Source organism: Caretta caretta, chromosome 9, assembly GCF_965140235.1.
Source record: "Caretta caretta isolate rCarCar2 chromosome 9, rCarCar1.hap1, whole genome shotgun sequence".
NCBI lineage: Eukaryota > Metazoa > Chordata > Testudines > Cheloniidae > Caretta > Caretta caretta.
The window spans coordinates 4,763,467-4,790,684 of NC_134214.1; the positions used below are offsets into that span (position 1 = coordinate 4,763,467).

General features: G+C 46.5%; 1 protein-coding gene across 6 annotated transcripts in view; it reads right to left on the reverse strand.

Moving 5' to 3' along the window:
- LPP (LIM domain containing preferred translocation partner in lipoma) overlaps positions 1-27,218 on the reverse strand; it is a 444,094-nt gene that overhangs the window by 290,368 nt on the left and 126,508 nt on the right. For 4 of the 6 annotated variants that reach the window (XM_048863299.2, XM_048863293.2, XM_048863295.2 and 1 more), the window contains one exon: positions 10,712-10,775. The exons of the other annotated variants lie outside the window; for them this stretch is intronic. The gene's annotated coding sequence lies outside the window, so the exon portion shown is untranslated. The remainder of the gene's footprint in view (positions 1-10,711; positions 10,776-27,218) is intronic. 6 annotated transcript variants of the gene reach the window in all.

A 27,218-nucleotide genomic window follows, 5' to 3' on the forward strand; every position in this document is an offset into this window, starting at 1 on the left:
GGAATCTCCATCCTTAAGAGGTTTTTAAGGCCCAGCTTGACAAAGCCCTGGCTGGGATGATTTAGTTGGGATTGGTCCTGCTTTGAGCAGGGGGTTGAACTAGATGACCTCCTGAGGCCTCTTCCAACCCTAATCTTGTACAATTCTATGATTTTGCACTGCCACTCTCTCAATGCAAACTAGGTACTTGCATAACCTTGATAGCTGAGCCACCTCACAAGCAATAATGAGTTGATCTTCACAAACTTCCCTATGAGGTACGGAAGCATCATTATCCCCATTTTATAGATGGGAAACTGAGGCCCAGAGAAACTCAGTCCCAGATTTTTAAAAGTTTCATTTTCAAAAGGGAAGTAGGCACTTTAGGAGTCTAAGTCCCATTGGCTTTAAATGAGATTTGGCTCCTGCGTGCTAAGACACTTTTGAAAATCAGATTTACTTGTTGCACTGGTGAGTGGAGCAATGCCTAAACACCTTTAAAACTCTAAGTGATTTGCCTGAAGTCAGACAGGAAGTCAGTGGTGGAGCAGGAAACTGAACCCAATCTCCTAAATCCCAGGACCGTAGCCACAAACCCATCCTGAGCTCTCCCTGTCCTGGGGATGGACACAGGAGTTTGGTTTCCAGAAGAGTCAGTCTGGCACCAGGTCTAAAGTCACATGGATTTTTTTTTTTTTTTAAAGAAGTTATGTTAAAAAAGTGGACTTGACTGGAGAACAGGACCCTGAGCGTGTCTCCTAAGAACACATTTCTTTATGGCAGTGCTGCAGGTTGCCTGTGTTTGAGCTTTTGAAATAGGGGAAGTGGTGCCTGAGAAATTTATTCGTTTGCACATTGAACTAGGGATTTTATTAAACAGCCAAAAAAGAGAAATAGCAAACAGGACCTTGCATGGGGAACCTTTGGGGGAAGAGCAGTTGCGGGTACACCAATATTTGGCCTGTCTTTAACCACAAACATGGAGCATTCTGCTCAGTGTTCCTTCATAGTTCTTAAGAGGCAGAGATGCACAAGGTCAAATAGAAACCAAATACAAGTGACTATATCCTGAAAATACCATTATTGGTAACTGTGCACATCTATCAGCTGCTGTATTGAAGCAATGTTCTTAGACAATAGCTAATGCAATAAAGGCAAGAACAGCCTGAGACGGTATCTCAGCTTCTCCATCTATGAGATACGGGGTCCAATGCTGTCAGCTCTTCAAGTGGTGGGGCTCCAGCTCAAATGGAATTCCCCATGCAAAAGACATCCAGTATAAGTCCCTTAGTCCCCTTCTTATGGTCAGAATGGCATATTTACAAGACCCAAAACCCCCAAAAGTCACAGACAGTAAGCAAAATGATAAAGCTGGCAGATACCAGGCAGTAAAACATTTTCAAATAGGAAGGAACTCTGGACCCGCAGAAGACACTCAGGTCTTTGTGAGGCCAAGGAAACTTCAAGCTGCAAAGCACACCATGCTTTTTGAAAGCATATGCCATTTTTCTTGCACGGCACTGAGGGCTGCTGTGTAATTTTCATTTCAGTACCAGCATCTGACAACTTTACAGAGCTTCACTAACCCCGAAATATGGAAGCAAGGTCTGGTACAATAATATGTCACCAAATTAGGTAGCTTCTGTTCTTTCTTTTTTAACTAACAGAAAAAAGGGGATATTTTCACAGGCACAAAACAGAGCTAGACACCCAATTTGCAGAGGATGCACATCCAATTCTACTTTGGAAAAATCTCTCCATGGAGTAATCAACACATTCTCTTTAATCCATTTAAGCAAGGTAAAACTCTTGCATTTTAACTAACTGTTCTACCAATGCAAAACCGGAAGGTACAGGAGTGCTTTTGTCAGGACGAAAAGGCCTTGTGGTTAAACCACTACTCCAGGAGGAATTCTGTGCCACTGTGCAATGCAGAATTTTGCAGAAATTAATGTTGTGCATGCAGAATTTTTTTCCCCCACAGAACTGGGCTGCCATGCTGCTGGTCGCCACTAGGGGCCCTGCATAGCCCAGTTCGCACACAGAAGACACTGCCGGGGAGGGGGGGTAAGTGGGGGGAGGAGGGGAAGAGTAGAGTTCCTAGCAGCTGCAGTTCCCAGAAAAACAGGAACTGGGTTGTCATAGGGGTTTCTTTAACTCTCTGCTCCTCAGGGAATTTTTGTGAGAGTCTGTAACAATTGCTCACAGGTATTTTGAAACAAAATTACCAAAATAATTGAAACTGGAGTGATTATGTAGTGTTATTTTGACAAATTTAAAATCTGCAGAATTTTAAAACATTGTGTGCAGAATTTTTAAATTTTTTGGCACAGAATTCCCCCAGGAGTAAAGCACAGGACTGTGAGGCGGGAGATCAGGGTTCTAGCCCCAACTCTCTGCCCCGTGCTGAGGAACCTGTGCAACCTTTTTGTACATCACTGTCTCATTTGTAAAATGGCGGATAATATTTACGCACTTCTGCCTTGCCCTTTGAGATCTATAGATGAAAAGTGCTTTATAAGCACAATGTATTCACAGTTGAAAGGAATCTAAAACGTGATGTACATACAAACTGATTCTAAGTGAGACAGGACAAGAAGGCGAGAGAACAAGTTATTCCAGCTGACAAAGGAACATGATTCATAGTTAGCCCTGTGGTGGGGATCCATAGCTCTTACTAAGACCATCATAAATGGCTCTGGAAAAAAATTAAGCAAACATTAAAGCCCACATCCTTATATGGAAGGAATAGGTCAGAGGCCTGGCTGATACACAGAGATTTTTTGGTATCTCTGAATGATAGCGCTTTGGTTTTATGACCTGCAGCTGCTTCACTCAAGAATTCACTTGAACAATTTTACGGCTTTGCTCAGTTAAGAATTTTTGTAAATGCTAATCAGTTCTGATCACATTAGCCCTCCTTTGGTTCCTTCCCCCTGCATGTGCACACACGCAATACACAGAGGCAAACGGCAGGAATAAATGAGCAGCATCAACTGCAACTACAGCAGATCAACCAAAGCTAATTTTTTTTTCACCCCCTGTATGCTTGATTTCCGGGCACCCATCAGCATGCCTATTGGTGGAAAACTGGGAATCCATTTTACCTCCCAGCCCGATACAGCCCAGATGTGGACGTTCAGACGCTACCACCCCAACTTAAATAAGAAAAGAAATAATACAGACACTCCAGTGAGAGGTACCACATAAATGCATTAATTAAGCCTCATTAACACAAACTCCTGATAATTGCCTCAGTATTAGCCCATTTTCCAGATGGATAAATAGCAGGCCAGAAAGGTTAAGTGACTGAATTAAGTTCACGCAGCAAAGTCAGTGATGGAGCAAAGTCAGTGACAGAGCCCAAAGATAGGATCATAGAATCGTAGGACTGGAAGGGATCTCGAGAGGCCATCTAGTCCAGTCCCCTGCACTCATGGCAGGACTAAGTATTATCTAGAACAGGGGTCGCAACCTTTCAGAAGTGGTGTGCTGAGTCTTCATTTATTCACTTTAATTTAAGGTTTTGCGTGCCAGTAATACATTTTAACATTTTTTAAAAGGTCTCTCTGTATAAGTCTCTATATTACATAAGTAAACTATTGTCTTATGTAAAGTAAACAAGGTTTTCAAAATGTTTAAGAAGCTTCATTTAAAATTAAATTAAAACGCTCATCTTACGCTGCCAGCCCGGGGTTCCGTTCACCTAGGCCGGCAGCAGGCTGAATGAGGCCTGTGGCCGGGACCCCGGCTGGCAAGGGGCTGGCAGCCAGAACCCCAGACCGGCTGTGGGCTGAGCGGGGCCGGCAGCCGGGACCCTGGCTGGCAAGGGGCCGGCAGCCAGAACCCCAGACCAGCAGTGGGCTGAGCGGGGCCGGCGGCTGGGACCCCAGACCGGCTGTGGGCTGAGCGGAGCCGGCAGCCGGGACCCTGGCTGGCAAGGGGCCGGCAGCCAGAACCCCAGACCAGCAGTGGGCTGAGCGGAGCCAGCGGCTGGGACCCCAGACCGGCTGTGGGCTGAGCGGGGCCGGCAGCCGGGACCCTGGCTGGCAAGGGGCCGGCAGCCAGAACCCCAGACCGGCAGTGGGCTGAGCGGGGCCGGTGGCTGGGACCGCAGACCGGCAGTGGGCTGAACAGCTCTGGGGTTCCATCCGCCGGCTCCTGCCAGCCAGGGTCCCAGCTGCCAGCCCCGCTCAGACTGCTGCCGGTCTGGGATCCCGGCCCTGCCCACATAGAGTGGGTACCTACCTTCTCTCTGGTTCTAGCCCATTCTCTTCCTCTCTCTGCACTGAGCTGAGGGTGGGAGTGCACTGAGCACAGGGCTGGGGGTGAAGGAGCAGGCTGGGGGTTGGGGTGTAGGATCTGGCCAGGAGCTAGAATGAGGAAGGGGGCTCAGGGTTGGGGTTTGGGTGTGGAGTGCATACCTGGACAGCTCCCATTTGGTGCGAGGGGTGCAGGTGGGAATGTGGGGGTGGGGGTGCAGGAGCTCCCATTTGGTGCTCAGGGTGGGGGTGGGAATGTGGGGGGGTGCAAGAGTCAGGACATGTGGTGTGGGGGGGGCTGAGTATGTGTGGGGGGTACTGGAGTCAGGGCTGGGGTCGTGGAGGGTGCAGGGGTCAGGGCAGAGGGCTGGGTGGGTGTGTGGGGAGTGCAGGAGTCAGGGAAGAGGGCTGGGTGTGTGTGAGGGGGGTGCAGAGCTCAGGGCAGGGGGCGGGAGGTGGGGGGCGGAGAAGAGCGGGCCGGGGCGGACAGGACTTTTAATGGCTCGCTGCTGCCTGCTCTGGGGTCCCAGCCTGGGTTCAACAGCGGGCTGAGCGGGGCCGGCAGCTGGAACCCGGCAGGCAGAAGCGTGCCATTAAAATTGCCAGGATCACAATGGATTAGTAGTTCAACTCCATTCATAGCCCAAGATAATTATTGGTTATTTATTATCTGTATCATGGTAGTTACCAATTCAGAACAGGGCCCCAGTGTGTAGGCCACTGTCAAACAGAGTAACAGAAAGCCCCTGCCCCAAACATCATTGCTATCTAGGCACTTCAAGAAAAAAATGCATTTAGTCAAAAAACCTAATTTTCCATCAGAACAGTTTTAACATAAAATTTTCAACCAGCCTATCAATGGAACTTACACGATAAAGATCCAGATTTTTAAAGGTATTTAGGTGTTGACTGTCGATGGGTTTTTGGCATTTGGTTAGATGTGGACTAAAGTGCCTAAATTCCGTTGATGGTCAACACCTAAATACCTTTAAAAATCTACCCAAATCCCTTTTGAAAGCGAGACTTAGGTGTTGCAGTAACATCTAAATACCTTTGAAAATCTGGGCCTACATGCTTTGCCGCTTTCCAATATTGAAAGGTTTTCCTTTCTTGAGATCTTAGGTTCCAGAGTGGGAGCAATGCTTTTTGGAAATCTAGCCCAGCCTTTAAATTTTGTTACCTTCCTGTCAAGACTCAGGCACAAGGAGGTGGGCAAACTAAACCATGTCTGTGTTGGATAATCTTGTGGCCAACCTTAATATTACTCAATTACCAAGTGAGTGATTTGGTAGTAAACAACCTTTTGCTTGTGCGCAAACATTTTTAATTTCATGCCCTGCTAATCACACATCTGTTAGAGTTCTTTTTCCACCCGTTGTAATAATGATACAAGGGAAAAATCACTGCACTAACAACTGAAACGTGGCTTGTGTAAAATATTTGAATAAGAATCACTTTGCCTGTGTGGAATGAGCAGCACAGCAAGCAACGCAACAGACTTAATGAAGTTGACAGAAATCTTATTTTTAAAAATGATAATATAGGATCCAGAATTTGCCATGAGCAAATTCGCCCCAAGAACTGGCTGTCTGCAGCCTGTCGGCCAATGCCGTCAGCTGTTTATCCATGCCTTTCTATACGTCTCTGCAACAGAGCCAGGTATGCTGCCACCATGACTCCACCTTTGCTGCTGAAATTCTCCAGGCCTTCACGTCTACTCTGCTGAACAATGCCGTTATCTTCAGTATGTCACCCCCACGTCCCAGCTCCCAAGCCTACAGAATGCCCCACCCCACCCACAGGGAATGCAACCACACCTCTCCTTCTCCTCACCCAGCTCCAGTGCCACCTCATTCATTTTCATCTACAGCCCCAAACGGCTCTACAGTGCTTCCCAAAGCCTTGAGTGCCATCTCTCTGGGGCTGCCATTCATCCCGCACTGGCCTCCTCTCTAGCTCTTCATGCAATCCCACCATTGAAGAAGTAGCCAGAGCTTTCTCCTCTCTGATTCCTACCCCCTAGAACAGCCTTCTCTCGTTTTCTTCACCTCATCTATCAGCTAAAAAGATAGCCTTTCCCCCTTCCACACCAGTGCAAAGTAGGTGCCAATTACAACCATTCTGAGTTAGCTTTTGCACTCACTTCCTACTAGTGTAAATGACAAGATGAAGCAGGGCAATGGAGAACCGAGCCCATAGTTTATGGGATGTTTTAAAATAAAACTCTCTGAATGTGCTCAGCATATGCACAACCATCAATTAGCTGTTTACCTGCATCCAGTTTGTGAATGCATTGCAATAACAAATGAACTTAGCCCCTGGATGTTTCAAGCATCGAATCAGAGTGTATTCAGTCAGATAACTGTACCAGGGATTAGCAGTGGAAAGGGGTGGAGGGGGGAACCCTAGATGAGCAAAAGTGCTGCAAGCCACATTTGATGTAACAGTCATATGATTATTCTGTCATATCAAACTTTTCTGCAAAGTAGGAACACTCTGATGCTTCATATTTTTAAAACTGACATTTTGATTCATTACTGTAAATAGCACGTTGTATTAAATATTGTGACAAGGAGCAGAGCATATTTTTCAAGCTCTAACATTTAGGAATCACTTTTTTTTTCCTTTACATTTGAAGCTGTTACCACAGAGCTCAGAGGAGGTTTCTGTGAAGATCCGATTGCTTTTGCCTGGATTCCCAGTGATGCTGAGAATTGCAGCACAGATAGATGTGAACGATACTGCTGGCATACTAAAGCAGGGAACTGTCTCAAGGACACACAGTAGCTAAAGTAAATAACGTACAATAAATTTACAACAGATCACCCAGAAATTGGGGGGAGGGAGGGGCAGAACAGATGCTAAGGCACTGGACTGGTTCTCAGAAGATCTGAGTGCAATTCCCACCTCTGCCACAGACATATTCTCACTAGGCCTCAGTTCCCCACCTGCAAAATTAAGAGTAATAAACTTGCTCTCTCCTTGCCTGTCTCTGTCATGTCTATTTAAATGGTGTACCCTTCAGGACAGCTGTTGTCTCTTACTGTGTGGACAGCACCTGGCATCATGAACCTCCATCTCAGTATAAAAACCTAGATAGATAGCTACCGCACATCCCCGAGCTGCAAACTGAGCTCTCGGTGCAATCCACTGAATCAAGGGGATTTGTAGCCACAAACATGACCCTTACATTTGGCCTGCAGCTTACAGTCAGAAGTGGTGTGGCTGCAATATATGAGGAATAGGGATCAGAATGTTATTTAAACGTGGGTTCAATGCAATCGGCTGTGTTCCCGCAAGAACAGTTACACACCACTCATCATATGCTACCTCCGGAAATCTCGTAGAAGGATTAGCGTGCCAACAAGTAGAGTACTGGTCTAGCCAGACATCTAAAGCATATTGGCACCACTTAAATTTGTCCATTCACCAATATGTTTTCCTAAAAATGCCCATATGCTTTGCCTGTAGCTCCCATATGCTTTTGTAAAGGAAAACAAAAACAATTTTGTTAGTTGTGAGTGATTGATCATTCTGTATTTCACAAGAGTCAGATTTAAAACAAGAAATAAAACCATTCAGCTGCAGGGTTTTTGCTTTTTTTCAAGGCTTTTTCCTCCAGCTCACTGATGAAATCATGGTGACCAAAAATGCACAGAGAAACACCAGGACATTGCAGTATACTTAGTGGGTATGTCACACACTATCAGATGCCTCAGGAAATACGGGCAGAATCGACATTACTGGAGAAACAGTTAGGGTCCAACCAAATTCACGGTCCATTCTGGTCAAGTTCATGGGCACAGGATTTGAAAATTAATCAATTTAAGGTTTTCAGATGTTTACATTTGAAATTTCACGGTGTTGTAACCGTGGGGGTCCCGACCCAAAAGGGAGTTGGGGGAGGGGCAGAGGGGGGTATCACAAAGCTGTTGTAGGGGGTTTGTGGGATTGCCATCCTCACTTCTGTGCTGCCTTCAGAGCAGCTGGGGTAGGTACCCAGAGGTGGGTCTCATCTCCCCCACCCCTCCACCCCGAGCGAGGCTGTGCAGGGGAAGAGCAAGTCCCGTCCCTCCTCAGCCCAGAGGGGAGTAGCAGCAAGAGCCAGGGGCATGGCTAGAAGCCCCTGCCCTACCCTCCCCCTCCAACAGCTAGATTTCATGGTCCGTGACACATTTTTCTTGGCTGTGAATAGAAATAATGGTCAGTGATTTCGAGGCCAATGCAATCTCCAGCTATAATTGGGATTAGACACTTAAGAGATGGTGATTCCGCTCTCCAATGCATGGACTTTGCAACCTTAATGTTTTTTGTATCTACCAGTACTGCACACACACTTTGTGTGTGTGTGTCACTGGGCAACTGATCCCTTTATGGGAAATCGGGGTTACCTTTATTGAGTCCAAGTGCTCATTTACTAATGAACCATTAATGAGCCAGCCAGAACAGTTAGTTGCAAGGAGGAGGTGATGGTAACCGGCATGATCGAATTTTGCGTTCCCAGCTCTGCCACTGTTAATTCCTCTGCAGTTCTAATGGATCTTTGCCCAGGGAAACATAGCTGTTCAGCAGGGTCATTTGGATACAGATGATGCTGGAGGGAAAGCATCTAGCCTGGAGAACCACAGCTTTGGTCCATTTCTGGTCACATTTTGAAGCCGTGTTGCTCTTTGGTGAATTATAGATTTCTAGGGCCAAATTCACCATGTCTTATGGTGGCAAGTATCTGTTAATTGCTATAATTATTCCATTACCCAAAACAAAGACAGCTTTCATTTGAAAAAGTGTTTCCTACCCAGTTCAGTGGGGAGAGGCACTCCCATGGACACAGGCAGCTCCTGAGGAGAGAGCTCCCAGAAGGCCTGATCAGGAGGGCTCCTAGAGCAGAGGGCCTAGATGGTGCGTGCCTGGGGACACAGAGCTCTCCAGGGAGCCCACTGGAGCAGGAGTCTGGAAGGTCACTCCTGGAGATGGGAGATTCGCAGAGAGACAGCTGCAGTTGGCAAGCATCCAAGAGGACCTGATCTCTGCCAAGGGGTCTCCCAGACAGTGGCAGGAAACCCCAACGTGACAGGAACCACGCACTGCAGCGGATGGATCTCCACAGACACCTGCTTCCAGAAGAGGATCCTCTCAGGCAGCAGCAAGAGACCTGATCCCAGGGGCAGAGACCTGAACCGAAAGAATCCTGGATGAAGAACCAGGACGGAGGCAAGCAGGGGACTCGGGTGCGAGACAGATGGACTGGGACTCCAGCTAGAACTCTGGGACAAAGGTTTTGCTCATATGTTTTGCTGGTCTTTTCTGCTAAATAAATGAGCCCCTCTGAAAAGTGGACCCTCCTAAAGCCTGCCTGGACTTGTACTCCAGATGATGGGGGGGGGGGGGGGGACATAATGGCAGGGTTCACACACACCTGACTACAAAGGGGTGTCACTGTAGCCTGCATTGTTACAATATCTACCAAATAAAGCCTGCCCAGGCTGCAGTGCAACGCTCTCTAGGTCTGACTGAATTTGCTCTCAGCAAGGATAGATTTCTGACAATGATCCAATCTGATGCAGGGCCTAATTACAGGCCAGATGCAAGAGGTAAGAGCCCCATTTTCCTCAGGAGCAACGCTGAACAAATGGTCAAGAGAGAAGAAATAATTCTTTTGCTATGGGGCACCCGGTAATGGACAATTTGTTGGAGCACAGCGACAGGATCAATTTCACGTGTCACCATTATACAATGTTTTCCCTGGGGAAAACTAACTGGACACCAAACTCTCCTGGATGCACTTTACTTCCCTTTTCATCACCTGTCTATCGGTGGCAAACAGCTCTTGCTTGTCGTGGGACAGAAATTGCTATTCCAAACCTCCCAGCTATGAATCTATATTCCTTCATTCTCAGTTTTTCCATGGCTTACCCATGCCTTGTTCTATGCCAATTACCACGACTCAAGAGCACCTCTAACATCTATTTTACCCCCCAGGCTGCTGTCACGGTTCATTAAAGACTGAGAATGGACCTACCCTGACAATGTTCCCTTTCGAACGTTCTTACCTACAGGAGCCCCTTCACTGGAATTTAATGATCATACCTTGGGATAGAAGTGAAGAGCAAGCTAAGGGGTGCTTCATATAATTCAACGAGGGGCCGTTGCTGAAGGTTCAGAATTGTATCTCAGGCCAAGCTTTGGATTCCTGCTAAATACCTTCAGTCACTTTAAAAGAATTTGGATCCTGAAGAATGAACAAACTAGCTCAGCAGCATATATATTTCTATTTAGGTCCTTCTAATTATTGAGACATGCTCTTTTCTTTACTGCTGGGCACTGAAGTTATGTGAGATTTAAGCCAATCTGGATACAACCTGGAAGATGCTGGGGTGACCACAGCTGCCAGCAAATCAGGTCCCTAAATTCCCCATATCAATCCTAAAATGAGCAGTTTACCAAGCATAGGGACCCCATTGCCCTCTCACCTCAAATGAGGAGGTGCCCTCCAAGCCCAGGGCGAGACGTACTTACAGGAACGCTGAAGGGTCTCTGTGGGGGAAGCAGATAAAGATGTTTCCAGATTAGAATCAAACCCTTGAACCTCATAACTCCCGTAAGTAGATCAAGCTGATACATCGCTTCAGCAAAAAACAAATGGGTTAATAAGCCCTCAGACCTTCTCTAACAATCACAGAGCAAGCCTTTTCCCTTACTACAAGTCCCATGTCCGTCTGTCCCTTTTTTCCTCCACATAAGGGCTTTTCACCCTCTCTCTGGAGAGATTAAATCTGAACTAGCGCTAGAGTAAGATGGGGTTTATTTGAGGGAGAAGCTATTTGTTTTAAATCGATTTAGAGATGGTGAAAGGCAGTGGCTTGGCTAACAAAGTCCTCTCTTTAACTCCCAAACAGACAGCCTTTTGCCAACAACCCTTAACATGCCTCCTCTCCCTGAGCCGGTGGGGACTCCCTTCAGGTGGGGAGGCGATGGGGGGAAGAGAACGAGACGAAAAAGCTACTGCTTCTCCATCTAGTCCTTAGCTTCCCTTCTAGAACCTTCAACTAATGCCATATGTGGTGGTAAGTTTGCCACAGGGACACCAACAAGAACTAAAATTGAGATCAAACTCATTTCACATAGGCCACCGAACAGCCACCAAATGTGACAGATTAAGTCACCACAAACGTGAGCTGTTTTTCAACCAGTGGTCTTCGATGCTGGTAACCTGTTGACCACCCTCCACACCAAGCTAGTGTTTTTCAGGCTGCCCTGTTATGAACGTTAGCTGTTACCTTCTTCTCTAGAACAACTTGATACTGGTGAAAGGTTTTGCATAAATGCAACAATAGCGCTTCTTTTCCCCAAGCCATCCCTCGCCATTATATTTGCTGACGTGCAAGGATAAGCAGATCTCTAGAGACGAACATCATGCAGCCAAGGGTGACTGGAATCTAACATGGTACCAGTAGGACATGACTCCATTTAACATGGATTGATGCAGACCTCTAGGGCCTTTCAAGTCTCAGTATCTGGGCTCAAATTTTCTACAAAGTCAAAAAAAAAAAAGGAGTACTTGTGGCATCTTAGAGACTAACCAGTTTATTTGAGCATAAGCTTTCGTGAGCTACAGCTCACTTCATCGGATGCATAAAGTGGAAAATACAGTCAAGAGATTTATATACACACAGACCATGAAAAAATGGGTGTTTATCATACACATTGTAACAAGAGTGATCACTTAAGATGAGCTATTACCAGCAGGAGAGTGGGGTGGGGGGAGAGAAAACCTTTTGAAGTGATAATCAAGGTGGGCCATTTCTAGCACATTTCCAGGAGTTAACAAGAACGTCTCCCAAGAACTGTGAGAGTGATGGGTCGTCCTTCAGGATAGGTTGTAGATCCTTAATAGTGCGTTGGAGAGGTTTTAGTTGGGGGCTGAAGGTAACAGCTAGTGGCATTCTGTTATTTTCTTTGTTGGGCCTCTCCTGTAGTAGGTGACTTCTGGGTACTCTTCTGGCTCTCTCGATCCATTTCTTCACTTCAGCAGGTGGGTATTGTAGTTGTAAGAATGCTTGATAGAGATCTCGTAGGTTTTGTCTCTGTCTGAGGGGTTGGAGCAAATGCGGTTGTATCATAGAGCTTGGCTGTAGACAATGGATCGTGTGGTGTGGTCTGGATGAAAGCTGGAGGCATGTAGGTAGGAATAGCGGTCAGTAGGTTTCCGGTATAGGGTGGTGTTTATGTGACCATCGCTTATTAGCACTGTAGTGTCCAGGAAGTGGATCTCTTGTGTGGACTGGTCCAGGCTGAGGTTGATGGTGGGATGGAAATTGTTGAAATCATGGTGGAATTCCATGTAGAGTACTTGCGCTATATTGATGACATCTTTATCATCTGGACCCATGGAAAAGAAGCCCTTGAGGAATTCCACCATGTTTTCAACAATTTCCATCCCACCAACAACCTCAGCCTGGACCAGTCCACACAAGAGATCCACTAAAACCACTCCAACGCATTATCAAGGATCTACAACCTATCCTGAAGGATGACCCATCACTCTCACAGATCTTGGGAGACAGGCCAGTCCTTGCCCACAGACAGCCCTCCAACCTGAAGCAAATACTCACCAGCAACCACACACCACACAACAGAACCACTAACCCAGGAACCTATCCTTGCAACAAAGCCCATTGCCAACTGTGCCCACATATCTATTCAGGGGACACTGTCACAGGGCCTAATCACATCAGCCACACTATCAGAGGCTCGTTCACCTGCACATCTACCAATGTGATATATGCCATCATGTGCCAGCACTGGTCAAACTGGACAGTCTCTACTGTTCCTCAGACATTCTTGTTAACTCCTGGAAATGTGCTGGAAATGGCCCACCTTGATTATCACTTCAAAAGGTTTTCTCTCCCCCCACCCCACTCTCCTGCTGGTAATAGCTCATCTTAAGTGATCACTCTCCTTACAATGTGTATGATAAACACCCATTTTTTCATGGTTTGTGTGTATATAAATCTCCTGACTGTATTTTCCACTTTATGCATCCAATGAAGTGAGCTGTAGCTCACGAAAGCTTACGCTCAAATAAATTGGTTAGTCTCTAAGGTGCCACAAGTCCTCCTTTTCTTTTTGCGAATACAGACTAACACGGCTGCTACTCTGAAATCTACAAAGTCAGAAATAGAGGTGCCTTTGCTGGAGTCTCTCCTCACAATCCTTGAGCCAGAAATGAAGATAACTAAGATGAGATGCCAACAAAGTTCTTGAGCCAGCATTTGCTCACATTACGTAGAACCACTAGACAATTGGTATACATGCTTTGCTCAGAAGAGCCCCCATATTGGAATGGCACAAGGTGCCACCAAGAATGGGATGATTTAGTTGGGGATCGGTCCTGCTCTGAGCAGGGGGTGGGACTAGATGACCTCCTGAGGTCCCTTCCAACCCTGATATTCTATGATTCTATGAAGAATGAGGTTCACCCTGAGCAAGGGAGGAAGGGGTGTGAAAACAACTAAAACAGCAGTTGGTTGCATCAGGTCAGGACTGAAGAATATAATGCAAGGAGGAAAAGGAAAAGGCCTAGGTAGGGAGCGTCGAATCGTGGAAGTCAACGAATGGCTACGCAGGTGGTGTCGGAGAGAAGGCTTTGGATTCTTCGACCATGGGATGGTGTTCCAAGAAGGAGTGCTAGGCAGAGACGGGCTCCACTTAACGAAGAGAGGGAAGAGCATCTTCGCGAGCAGGCTGGCTAACCTAGTGAGGAGGGCTTTAAACTAGGTTCACCAGGGGAAGGAGACCAAAGCCCTGAGGTAAGTGGGAAAGCGGGATACCGGGAGGAAGCACAGGCAGGAATGTCTGTGAGGGGAGGGCTCCTGCCTCATACTGGGAATGAGGGGCGATCAACAGGTTATCTCAAGTGCTTATATACAAATGCACAAAGCCTTGGAAACAAGCAGGGAGAACTGGAGGTCCTGGTGATGTCAAAGAACTATGACGTGATCGGAATAACAGAGACTTGGTGGGATAACTCACATGACTGGAGTACTGTCATGGATGGTTATAAACTGTTCAGGAAGGACAGGCAGGGCAGAAAAGGTGGGGGAGTAGCACTGTATGTAAGGGAGCAGTATGACTGCTCAGAGCTCCGGTACGAAACTGCAGAAAAACCTGAGTGTCTCTGGATTAAGTTTAGAAGTGTGTGCAACAAGAGTGATGTAGTGGTGGGAGTCTGCTATAGACCACCGGACCAGGGGGATGAGGTAGATGAGGCTTTCTTCCGGCAGCTCACGGAAGCTACTGGATCGCATGCCCTGATTCTCATGGGTGACTTTAATTTTCCTGATATCTGCTGGGAGAGCAATACAGCGGTGCATAGACAATCCAGGAAGTTTTTGGAAAGCGTAGGGGACAATTTCCTGGCGCAAGTGCTAGAGGAGCCAACTAGGGGGGGCGCTTTTCTTGACCTGCTGCTCACAAACCGGGTAGAATTAGTGGGGGAAGCAAAAGTGGATGGGAATCTGGGAGGCAGTGACCATGAGTTGGTTGAGTTCAGGATCCTGACACAGGGAAGAAAGGTAAGCAGCACGATACGGACCCTGGACTTCAGGAAAGCAGACTTCGACTCCCTCAGGGAACGGATGGCCAGGATCCCCTGGGGGACTAACTTGAAGGGGAAAGGAGTCCAGGAGAGCTGGCTGTATTTCAAGGAATCCCTGTTGAGGTTACAGGGACAAACCATCCCGATGAGTCGAAAGAATAGTAAATATGGCAGGCGACCAGCTTGGCTTAATGGTGAAATCTTAGCGGATCTTAAACATAAAAAAGAAGCTTACAAGAAGTGGAAGGTTGGACATATGACCAGGGAAGAGTATAAAAATATTGCTCGGGCATGTAGGAATGTTATCAGGAGGGCCAAATCGCACCTGGAGCTGCAGCTAGCCAGAGATGTCAAGAGTAACAAGAAGGGTTTCTTCAGGTATGTTGGCAACAAGAAGAAAGCCAAGGAATGTGTGGGCCCCTTACTGAATGAGGGAGGCAAACTAGTGCCAGAGGATGTGGAAAAAGCTAATGTACTCAATGCTTTTTTTGCCTCTGTTTTCACTAACAAGGCCAGCTCCCAGACTGCTACGCTGGGCATCACAAAATGGGGAAGAGATGGCCAGCCCTCTGTGGAGAAAGAGGTGGTTAGGGACTATTTAGAAAAGCTGGACGTGCACAAGTCCATGGGGCCGGACGAGTTGCATCCGATAGTGCTGAAGGAACTGGAGGCTGTGACTGCAGAGCCATTGGCCATTATCTTTGAAAACTCGTGGCGAACCGGGGAAGTCCCGGATGACTGGAAAAAGGCTAATGTAGTGCCAATCTTTAAAAAAGGGAAGAAGGAGGATCCTGGGAACTACAGGCCAGTCAGCCTCACTTCAGTCCCTGGAAAAATCATGGAGCAGGTCCTCAAAGAATCAATCCTGAAGCACTTGCATGAGAGGAAAGTGATCAGGAACAGCCAGCATGGATTCACCAAGGGAAGGTCATGCCTGACTAATCTAATCGCCTTTTATGATGAGATTACTGGTTCTGTGGATGAAGGGAAAGCAGTGGATGTATTGTTTCTTGACTTTAGCAAAGCTTTTGACACGGTCTCCCACAGTATTCTTGTCAGCAAGTTAAGGAAGTATGGGCTGGATGAATGCACTACAAGGTGGGTAGAAAGCTGGCTAGATTGTCGGGCTCAACGGGTAGTGATCAATGGCTCCATATCTAGTTGGCAGCCGGTATCAAGTGGAGTACCCCAAGGGTCGGTCCTGGGGCCGGTTTTGTTCAATATCTTCATAAATGATCTGGAGGATGGTGTGGATTGCACTCTCAGCAAATTTGCGGATGATACTAAACTGGGAGGAGTGGTAGATACGCTGGAGGGGAGGGATAGGATACAGAAAGACCTAGACAAATTGGAGGATTGGGCCAAAAGAAATCTGATGAGGTTCAATAAGGATAAGTGCAGGGTCCTGCACTTAGGACGGAAGAACCCAATGCACAGCTACAGACTAGGGACCGAATGGCTAGGCAGCAGTTCTGCGGAAAAGGACCTAGGGGTGACAGTGGACGAGAAGCTGGATATGAGTCAGCAGTGTGCCCTTGTTGCCAAGAAGGCCAATGGCATTTTGGGATGTATAAGTAGGGGCATAGCGAGCAGATCGAGGGACGTGATCGTTCCCCTCTATTCGACATTGGTGAGGCCTCATCTGGAGTACTGTGTCCAGTTTTGGGCCCCACACTTCAAGAAGGATGTGGATAAATTGGAGAGAGTCCAGCGAAGGGCAACAAAAATGATTAGGGGACTGGAACACATGAGTTATGAGGAGAGGCTGAGGGAGTTGGGATTGTTTAGCCTGCAGAAGAGAAGAATGAGGGGGGATTTGATAGCTGCTTTCAACTACCTGAAAGGGGGTTCCAAAGAGGATGGCTCTAGACTGTTCTCAATTGTAGCAGATGACAGAACGAGGAGCAATGGTCTCAAGTTGCAGTGGGGGAGGTTTAGATTGGATATTAGGAAAAACTTTTTCACTAAGAGGGTGGTGAAACACTGGAATGCGTTACCTAGGGAGGTGGTAGAATCTCCTTCCTTAGAGGTTTTTAAGGTCAGGCTTGACAAAGCCCTGGCTGGGATGATTTAACTGGGAATTGGTCCTGCTTTGAGCAGGGGGTTGGACTAGATGACCTTCTGGGGTCCCTTCCAACCCTGATATTCTATGATTCTATGAGGAAACTTGCTCAGGATCTGGCTCATGAGCAAAAAGTGTACATTAACATTTTAAAGACAATATAAACCTGGATAAAGTAACAGCAGAGAAGCAGATAAACATAACCGCAGAGCAGGCAGCAAGTGCTCACAGGTTGGTTGGTTTTTGTTTTTATTGGGGAAATGAATGCAGAGGACTTTTCTGTGCCTGTTACATTGTCTGCTCACCATCTGATGTAGCATGCAGACTGAAGACTTCAAAGGCTCAGTCTTGCTTACATATTGAGACTGCTCTAAACTAATGCCCCTACTGTGACCAAACACGAATGCCTGATGTATCATTCATACCGCACACAGCGGGGCTAGTGAGCACCAGGCCTCGTCTCATGTGTGCTGTACTGTACGCATCTGCTTTTGGAGAAAGGAAATTCAAGTCCTCACGGGGTTACAAGCTCATTGCTCTGCATCAGCAGCTTTGCATTCATCTTGGCTGGAATGTGAAAGTAAAGTGAAAGCTGCAGATCTACAATTTAACTATGAACAGCCAATGGAGTTAAGCAAAAATCCACTGGCACTGGTGGCAAATTACACAAATGCACGTGCCCATTTGCCCAGCCTGTCTGTGGAAAGTTTCAGAGGATAAACTGCATTTTCATTATTAGTCCTAATCCAAGGAGTCTTTTAGAGGGGTCTGAAAAAAGGGGAGAGAGTGGCCCAAATCAAAAGCCCAGATCCTAAAACTTTGTGGAGAGCTCGGATCTAGTGCTGAACTTCATTGCTGGCATCACCTCTGCATCGGACCAAATCAAACAACCCTAAACTCTGCAGAAGTTTAGATCTGCATCTGGATGCACTGGCCTGAGCCTAAACTGGATTCAACTGATATAGCTCCACTGAAGTTGATGAAGTTAGGCTGATTTAGACCAGCCCCTTACTGAATGAGGGAGGCAACCTAGTGACAGAGGATGTGGAAAAAGCTAATGTACTTTTTTGCCTCTGTCTTCACAAACAAGGTCAGCTCCCAGACTACTGCACTGGGCAGAACAGCATGGGGAGGAAGTGACCAGCCCTCTGTAGAGAAAGAAGTGGTTTCGGGACTATTTAGAAAAGCTGGGCGAGCACAAGTCCATGGGGCCGGATGCGCTGCATCCGAGAGTAATAAAGGAGTTGGCGGATGTGATTGCAGAGCCATTGGCCATTATCTTTGAAAACTTGTGGCGAACGGGGGAAATCCCGGATGACTGGAAAAAAGCTGATGTAGTGCCCATCTTTAAAAAAGGGAAGGAGGAGAATCCTGGGAACCACAGGCCAGTCAGCCTCACCTCAGTCCCTGGAAAAATCATGGAGCAGGTCCTCAAGGAATCAATTCTGAAGCACTTAGAGGAGAGGAAAGTGATCAGGAACAGTCAGCATGGATTCACCAAGGGCAAGTCATGCCTGACTAACCTAATTGCCTTCTTTGACGAGATAACTGGCTCTGTGGATGTGGGGAAAGCAATGGACGTGTTGTTCCTTGACTTTAGCAAAGCTTTTGACACGGTCTCCCACAGTATTCTTGCCAGCAAGTTAAATAAGTATGGGCTGGATGAATGGACTATAAGGTGGATAGAAAGTTGGCTAGCTTTTCGGGCTCAACGGGTAGTGATCAATGGCTCCATGTCTAGTTGGCAGCCGGTATCAAGTGGAGTGCCCCTTGGAGTGCCCGTTCCTCGGGCTGGTTTTGTTCAATATCTTCATAAATGATCTGGAGGATGATGTGGATTGCACCCTCAGCTGCTTTCAACTACCTGAAAGGGGGTTTCAAAGAGGATGGATCTAGACTGTTCTCAGTGGTGGAAGAGGACAGGACAAGGAGTAATGGTCTCAAGTTGCAGTGGGGGAGGTTTAGGTTGGATATTAGGAAAAACTTTTTCACTAAGAGGGTGGTGAAACACTGGAATGTGTTACCTAGGGAGGTGGTGGAACCTCCTTCCCTAGAAGTTTTTAAGGTCAGGCTTGACAAAACCCTGGCTGGGATGATTTAATTGGGGATCAGTCCTGCTTTGAACAGGGGGTGGGACTAGATGACCTCCTGAGGCCCCTTCCTACCCTGATATTCTATGATTCTATGAACTTAGGATCTGGCCTATCAACTTTTCAGCTCAGCTCAGCCCATCCCCTCCCCCCAGTTAAATATCTCCTACCAAAGACCAGGATCTTTGCCATATTAGTTTGGATAATTTATTTAAATCATGCTTGAAGATTCACCAACATCTTTGGGTTATGTTTGTATTTAAAAATAAAATCCCAATAGCTTTGAACACTTGAAAGCACGTGTTAATATTTCACCAGATTTGTGAGGACATGCAGTTGTGCTTTCAGCTTTAAATCTGTGAACTGGCTAAAGGGAGAACCCTGCAACATGGTGTGGGCAGCAAAGAGAACACAAAAAATAAAACTGAGTTATGAGTGCCTGCTGGGCAAGAAGATAATAGTTGTTCTTTTCAGAGGCCCGAGATATCGTTCACCAAGGATAGTTTTGGGTTGGGAATGGAGAAAGGCTGCAGAAAAAGGGACCAGGGGAGGAGAAAGGCACTCTGATACTATGGCAAAGAGATTGGTTTAAAACTCAAGTTAAGGCAGACAAAACAGATCAGAAAAGGAAGCCAAATTTGGATTAAACATTTTACATGTATTTTCATCCAAAAGGATCTTCAAAAGCTTTACAGATTATGGGTAAAGAGGCCTTCATCCATTGGCAAAATGCAACCACTTGTGGAGCAGACTGTGATACTTATTTAACAGCACACAGCAACAGTACAGAACAATTTTAAAGACAGGGAAAATGAAGAACTCTGTATCCAAATGAAGCTGCAGGGGAAAATGAGATAGGACAGAATTTAATTAGTCAAACTGTTGTTGGCCCAGTTGGCCAAGATTTAAACGCTTGCTCTTGCAAAAATATGGAAAGCAGGGAAATGACAGGGTGTGGAGATTGAACAATTGATTAGGATCATAAAACCATGGACTTTAGACATCGAAAAGTCATTGCAGATTAGCTGACTTCATCCTCATGCAAATGCAAGAGAGCATCTCAAGAGAGATGATATTAACAAGATGCTATGCTACGTGTTTAGCCATACGGCCCAGGAAAAATGGCACCGTTGGAAAAGAGCAGGGAAACCTCTTGGGCAAAGCTGGATACGTACAGAGTTAATAAGAGATGTAGTCTTGAGACAAATAAACTGAAAAAAAATACATTCCATCCTCTCCTCCTCTTATACCTCATTAAATGGCTATATATACTCACTTCCCCCGGTCCGTAGTATTTTCTTGTCCATTTTTCTCAATAACCACTGGATACAGTTTAAATGTCGGTCTATCGCCATACTTTTACTATCCTCATCACCATATCGTCTGTGCAGCTTCACCAACATTAATGTGCTCATGCTGACCATACCATTGTGAAGAATATCTCATTTTACCAATCCCTATCTGGGAAAGAGAGAGGCTAAGTGACTTTTCTAAGGTCACACAGGAAGTCTGTAGCAGAGCTAGCAACTGAGCCCAGGTCTTGAGTTCCAGCCCAGTACCCTGAGTCTCAAGCTCATCCTTCATCCCCAAAGGAAGACATTTGATCACCAAGAGGACTGTCTCCTTTCTAACCAGCCTGCACCTCATAAGCAATGTGAAATATTCTAGGCATGTTACACTGCAAAACAAGCTTTACATCAGACCCTTCAAATGTGCACATCTAGGCCCCGCCTCCTCACATGAAGTCCCTCCCACAGTATCCTGGGGCTGACCCACAAGAAAATTAAAATGGGCCAACCAGCTCACATCGCAATGAAAGCACTCCATGACACGCGTGTGCGCCCTGTGAGAGAAGGCATTGGAAAAGGACCCCTATGGGCAGCACAAATTCCTCTTTACATCAGTAAGCATTCTGATTTCAGTCAATAAAATAGTGGGGGGATGGGTAGCATTTGAGCCATTTTCCTGTCTGATTTTAATTTCCTTGCATATCAGCATTTGCCAGGAGTATCGTCAACACAAGGGATCATTTGACATCCTCGCTGATTGCATGCAAATTAATTGGGTTCTTTGGGTTTATTTTGCTTGCAGGTCATTTTCGCCTTGAATGAAGAGGCTTCACCAAGAAATATTTTGACAAAGGAGGGGGTATTTTCAGGTCCCGATGTTGGATGCATTGCAGACACCTTTGCACACAGATCTTTGTTTCGCAGCAATCCATCTGCTGTACTGGGGGTAACGACTGTGATGGACAGGAGCACTGGCTTCGACCAATGTCAAGATCAGTATGCTGCTAGCAGCTATGTCCATTTGCCTCCCTTTGTGCTCTATGGAGCTCCGAGTCCATTTGGTCTGTGCAGACCAGAGCTTTGTACTGGGGCACACACTCACACATATGTGTGTGAACACTCACTCACAATCCCAAAAAAGCCCATTCTCTTTGCTGTGCGCACAATGGAGAAAGCCTCAAATGTTTTGCTCAACATACTAATTCCAGGTGGGTTCAAAAGAGAGGAGTGGGTGAATTCAGTGCCAATCAGATGGAAAGGGGATAAGAGGAATCATCATCATTATTACAGGGGAAAAAATTATTGTCATGCTTTTATAAGTGATTAACAGCCTACCACTGTTGTTGGCTAACAGAGTTGCCTCTGGAGCTAAAATTGTAGAGATCTTTGCTATAATGCTGAAGATGCTAAGGCTGAAGCCCGGCTCACCTACATACATGTTTTCTCTTGAGTACATCTATGCTTTGGTCATACCCCACAAGGCTATGGTCATTGTAACTCAAAACTCTACCCAATTGTTAGCACAGTTTATCTAAAAATCTGAGTATGGCAACATGGCCTAGGGGCAGAGTTCACGCTCTGAACTAAGCTGCAGTCCACACAGGGGAGTGAAGCACTATGCAGTTCTGCTTTGTGCAGGAGGAGAGGGAGAAGAAACTGACCTAAGGAGACATATTGCAACAAATACTCACCCATGTCCAGTCCTGCCCCAGATCCCACCACAGATATTACGGTGGTGGAAGCCATATTTGTAATCGGTTTATATCACAGCAGTGCCCAGAGGCCCTGAGTGAGATCGGTCTGTACAGACTCACTAAGCTCTTCAGGACAGGTCTCTTGCTACATGGATAGTTAAGACAGACAGAGGAAACTGAGGCAGAGGGAGGGGAAGTGATTTGGCCAATGTCACCCAGCAGGTTGGTAGCAGAGCCGGGAACAGACCACAGATCTCCTGACTCACTGTCCTATACCCTACCACTGCCTCTCCACCATGATTGGTAGCTCAATGCCAGCATGCGGATGAGGCGGACCTCATCCCACTTTCTACTGAATCTGAGGATCCCCTTTACAGCCATGGAGGGGGACGGCAGGATTTTGCCAGGGCGTCCAGCATGAGCACAGCCCCCGGTGCACTTGGACCTACAAGCCACGTATTCAATACTCAAGCTACAAAGCTACGTCTTAGCAAAAGTGCAATTGAACTCCATGTACTTGTTACATTTCTAAATATACTCCCGGTTGTCAAGACAACAAAGAGACTGATGGATCTCTGAAGCATACTGTATCTATTTAATTGTCAGCATTTCAAACTGACTTGGAAGAAAAATGCTGCATGATAAGTCTAATCGCCATGGTTACCGCTGGCTAAACCCATAATAAAAAAATATTTTAGCGATGCGCATGGTGCCACATGAGGAGCAGATGGGAGACGATCTTGTTACTGTGACAACCCCTGCTGCAAAACTAAATTTGAGGGAAAATGCGAGAGACTCTTTTTGAGATCTCAGACACAACAGGCATCGGGGGCTAAATCTTCTCAGACGTTGGATGCCAGGGAATCAAGCTTTGGCGCTATCTTCACCCAGCAGGTGCTCCCAATCCGGTGGCCAAACGAGTCATTCTACGACGGCAAAAACTATCATTTGGGCATCCATGGAAGTGATGGATAAAATGATCACAGAATCATAGGACTGTAAGGGACCTTCAGAGGTCATCTAGTCCTATGGTTCTCAACCAGGGTTACACGTACCCCTGGGGGTACACAGAGGTCTTCCAGGGGGTACATCAACTCACCTAGAGATTTGCCTAGTTTTACAACAGGCTCCATAAAAAGCACTAGCAAAGTCAGGACAAACTAAAATTTCATATGGACAATGACTTGTTTATACTGCTCTATATACTATACACTGAAATGCAAGTACAATATTTATATTCCAGTTGATTTATAGTTATATGGCAAAAATGAGAAAGTCAGCAATTTTTCAGTGACAGTGGGCTGTGACACTTTTGTATTTTTATGCCTGATTTTGTAAGCAAGTAGTTTTTACGTGAGGTGAAACTCAGAATCATAGAAGATTAGGGTTGGAACAGACCTCAGGAGGTCATCTAGTCCAATTCTCTGCTCAAAGCAGGACCAATCCCCAACTAAATCATCCCAGCCAGGACTTTGTCAAGCTGGGCCTTAAAAACCTCTAAGGATGGAGATTCCACCACCATCTCCCTAGATAACGCATTCCAGTGCTTCACCACCCTCTTAGTGAAATAGTGTTTCCTAATATCCAACCTAAACCTCCCCCACTGCAACTTGAGACCATTGCTCCTTGTTCTGTCACCTGCTACCACTGAGAACAGCCGAGCTCCATCCTCTTTGGAACCCCCCTTCAGGTAGTTGAAAGCTGCTATCAAATCCCCCCTCACTCTTCTCTTCTGCAGGCTAAACAAGCCCAGTTCTCTAAGCCTCTCCTCCTAAGTCTTGTGCCCCAGCCCCCTGATCATTTTCGTTGCCCTCTGATGGACTCTCTCCAATTTGTCCACTTCCTTTCTGTCCTTGGGGGGCCCAAAACTGGACACAATACTCCGGATGTGGCCTCACCAGTGCTCAATAGAGGAGAATAAATCACTTCCCTTGATCTGCTGGCAATGCTCCGACTAATGCAGCCCAATATGCCGTTAGCCTTCTTTGCAACAAGGGCACACTGCTGACTCATATCCAGCTTCTCATCCACTGTAATCCTCAGGTCCTTTTCTGCAGAACTGCTGCTTAGCCAGTCAGTCCCCAGCCTGTAGCAATACATGGGATTCTTCCATCCTAAGTGAAGGACTCTGCACCTGTCCTTGTTGAACCTCATCAGATTTCTTTTGGCCCAATCCTCCAATTTGTCTAGATCACTCTGGACCCTATCCCTACCCTCCAGCATATCTATCTCTCCCCTTAGCTTAGTGTCGTCATCTGCGAACTTGCTGAGGGTGCAATCCATCAGATCATTAATAAAGATGTTGTACAAAACTTGGGGGGAGTCCTAATGTCCAACATAAACCGCCCTTGCTGCAATTTAAACCCATTGTTTCTTGTCCTATCCTCAGAGTTTAAGGAGAACAATTTTTCTCCTTGTTGTAACAACCTTTTATGTACTTGAAAACTGTTAGGTCATTCCCCCAGCCCCCCACGCTCCCCTCACAGTCCTCTCTTCTCCTGACTAAACAAACCCAATTTTTTCAATCTTCTCTCACAGGTCATGTTTTCCAGCCTAGAACATAGGAGAACAGGGTTCAATTCCCAACTTCGTCCAGATTCCCTGTGATGGACAAATCATTCAGGTTATGTCTACACTGAAAAAAAAAAACCCCCACCTCCCTTGCCAGGTTTCAGAGCCAGAGCTCAAGCAGGAACATCTACACTGCCCTTTTAAGCCCCATAGCCTCAGGAAGGTCTGAGACTCGCTGCAATGGGGTTTTTCTTCAGTTGGTTTTGGTTTGGTTTTTTTTGTTTTTGTTTTTTTTGCAGTGTAGACATCTACATCTGTACATTGGGATTATAGCACTGCCCTACCTCCCAGGGGTGCTGCAAGGATAAAGACTGTGAGGCACTTACATGCTGCAGTGAAAAGGGCCATTGTAAGTATTTATGACAGATAGACGCATAACTGGAAAAGGTCACACATGAAAAAGCCACATACCACAGATATTTGCCTAGTTTTCACACTCACATTTCTTACATACTCACATTCTCCTATTTGCTTTTGCACGTTGTACTGTGCAGATCCTCTCTGGGTTTAGGTCTATAACATACACATTACGGTGCTGTAACATGAGAGCAAGTATGGTGGCCCAAGGATTGACTGGGTATGCTGGAATAGCGGCACCGTACTTTCTACCCTGATGTGTTACCCTCTGGTTAGATTTGCAAACGGCAGACAGTAAAGAAATCAAGTATGTGAACAAAAGAACCACCTGGCTTTTGTCTCTGCAATTCTAGGTGTTGGTGCTGTTTGCACCCACTAGGCGTTTTCAAAGGGGCTCATACAGTCCCGGAGCCTGGAAGTTCCACCTGTCCCCGCAGGAAAGTCGTGTCCCTTTCATAGGATCTCAGTGTCACTCAATAGGGCAGGTGAACTCTTAATGCTGCAGGACTACAGCCAATCAACAAGCTCTCCCCTGCCTACAATTGCGCCTGGCAGGAAGCGGCATGACTGGAATAAACCCCTGCAGGGGAATTCCTAAGGGGGTGCACGCCTGAGCACAAGTGAGCCCTGCCGCCCGAAACGTCTGCGACACGACTGTACGTGCGAACGCCTTGGAAGCTTGGTGCCACCCCAGCCCAGCTGCTCTGCACATTGACCCCCGCAGATCACCTGTTCACAAACTGAAAAGGAGGACTTGTGGCACCTTAGAGACTAACCAATTTATTTGAGCATGAGCTTTCGTGAGCCACAGCTCACTTCATCAGATGTCCACGGTACACATCTGATGAAGTGAGCTGTGGCTCACGAAAGCTCATGCTCAAATAAATTGGTTAGTCTCTAAGGTGCCACAAGTCCTCCTTTTCTTTTTGCGAATACAGACTAACACGGCTGTTCCTCTGAAACCTGTTCACAAACTGCAGCCACTCCTGTGGCACCAGCCTATGGCTGCTTGGCACTGCTGGTCCAACATTTAGCCATGCAGCACTGGGGGCTGCCTCCAGCTTAGAAGAGACTGGAGGGGAAAGGGAGGAGCCAGTCCTCTAGCCCCATGAATGCCATGGAGCCTGCCCACACAAGAGACTTACAGGGCACGAGCTACCCATTTCCCCTTGCCCAGAGGAGAAGATCTGGGAAAGGTCGAAAGTGGGACACACGGCAGTACATCCAGATTCTGCTCTCAGCCCACAGAACTCCAAACACAATGTTGCAGTGCTAAAAGTTCAGCTGTGGGTGTTGGGTGGGAGGGTAGGTGTTGGAAGTGCTGCTTTTTTGAGCAATGACTCCAAAAGTGCTGACTCCGCTGTGCGGTCCCAGCTAGGAGGTTTCAGGTTTTATTTCCTTTATATAAAAATCTCAGAAAGACCTAAAACTTGACTTCTTTAGCAGTAAGTTTCAGGCCCTTCCCTCCTGGAAATCTCATCCATCCACCTATGATCAATCTTTGTTCATCCTCCTTACCTAACGTAAAGCGTCACTGGCTGAGAGAATGCAGGAATTTCATCTGGACACAGAAGGCAACGGGAGACACTCAATGTTAATCTGATCATTGTCGATGTTAATTAGTGATCAGGTTTCCAATTAGTCTGAAACGCCATTGACATTCTTTGAACAAAACCTCCCATTCCCTCCAGCGTCATGCCCCAAACAGCCTTAATCGTTTACGTAGACAGAATTTCTGTGCACCCAGTGTCAGATGTTGTTGTTATAAATCATAGAATATAGGACTGGAAGGGACCGTGAGAGGTCATCTAGAGTTCCCTGCACTCATGGCAGGACTAAATATTATCTAGACCATTCCTGACAGATGTTTGTCTAACCTGCTCTTAAAAATCTCCAATGATGGAGATTCCACAAGCTCCCTAAGCAATTTATTCCAGTGCTTAACCACCCTGACAGTTAGGAAGTTTTTCCTACTGTCCAACCTAAACCTCCCTTGCTGCAATTTAAGCCCCTTGCTTCTTGTCCTATCCTCAGAACAATTCTTCTCTCTCCTCCCTGTAACAACCTTTTATGTACTTGAAAACTGTTACGTCCTCCCTCAGTCTTCTCTTCTCCAGAGTAAAAGAAATTTCTTTTCAATCTTCCCTCAGAGGTCATGTTTTCTAGACCTTTAATCATTTTTGTTGCTCTTCTCTGGACTCTCTCCACTTCATCCACATCTTTCCTGAAATGTGGCACCCAGAACTGGCCACAATACTCCAGTTGAGGCCTAATCAGCGAGGAGTAGAGTGAAAGAATTACTTCTCATGTCTTGCTT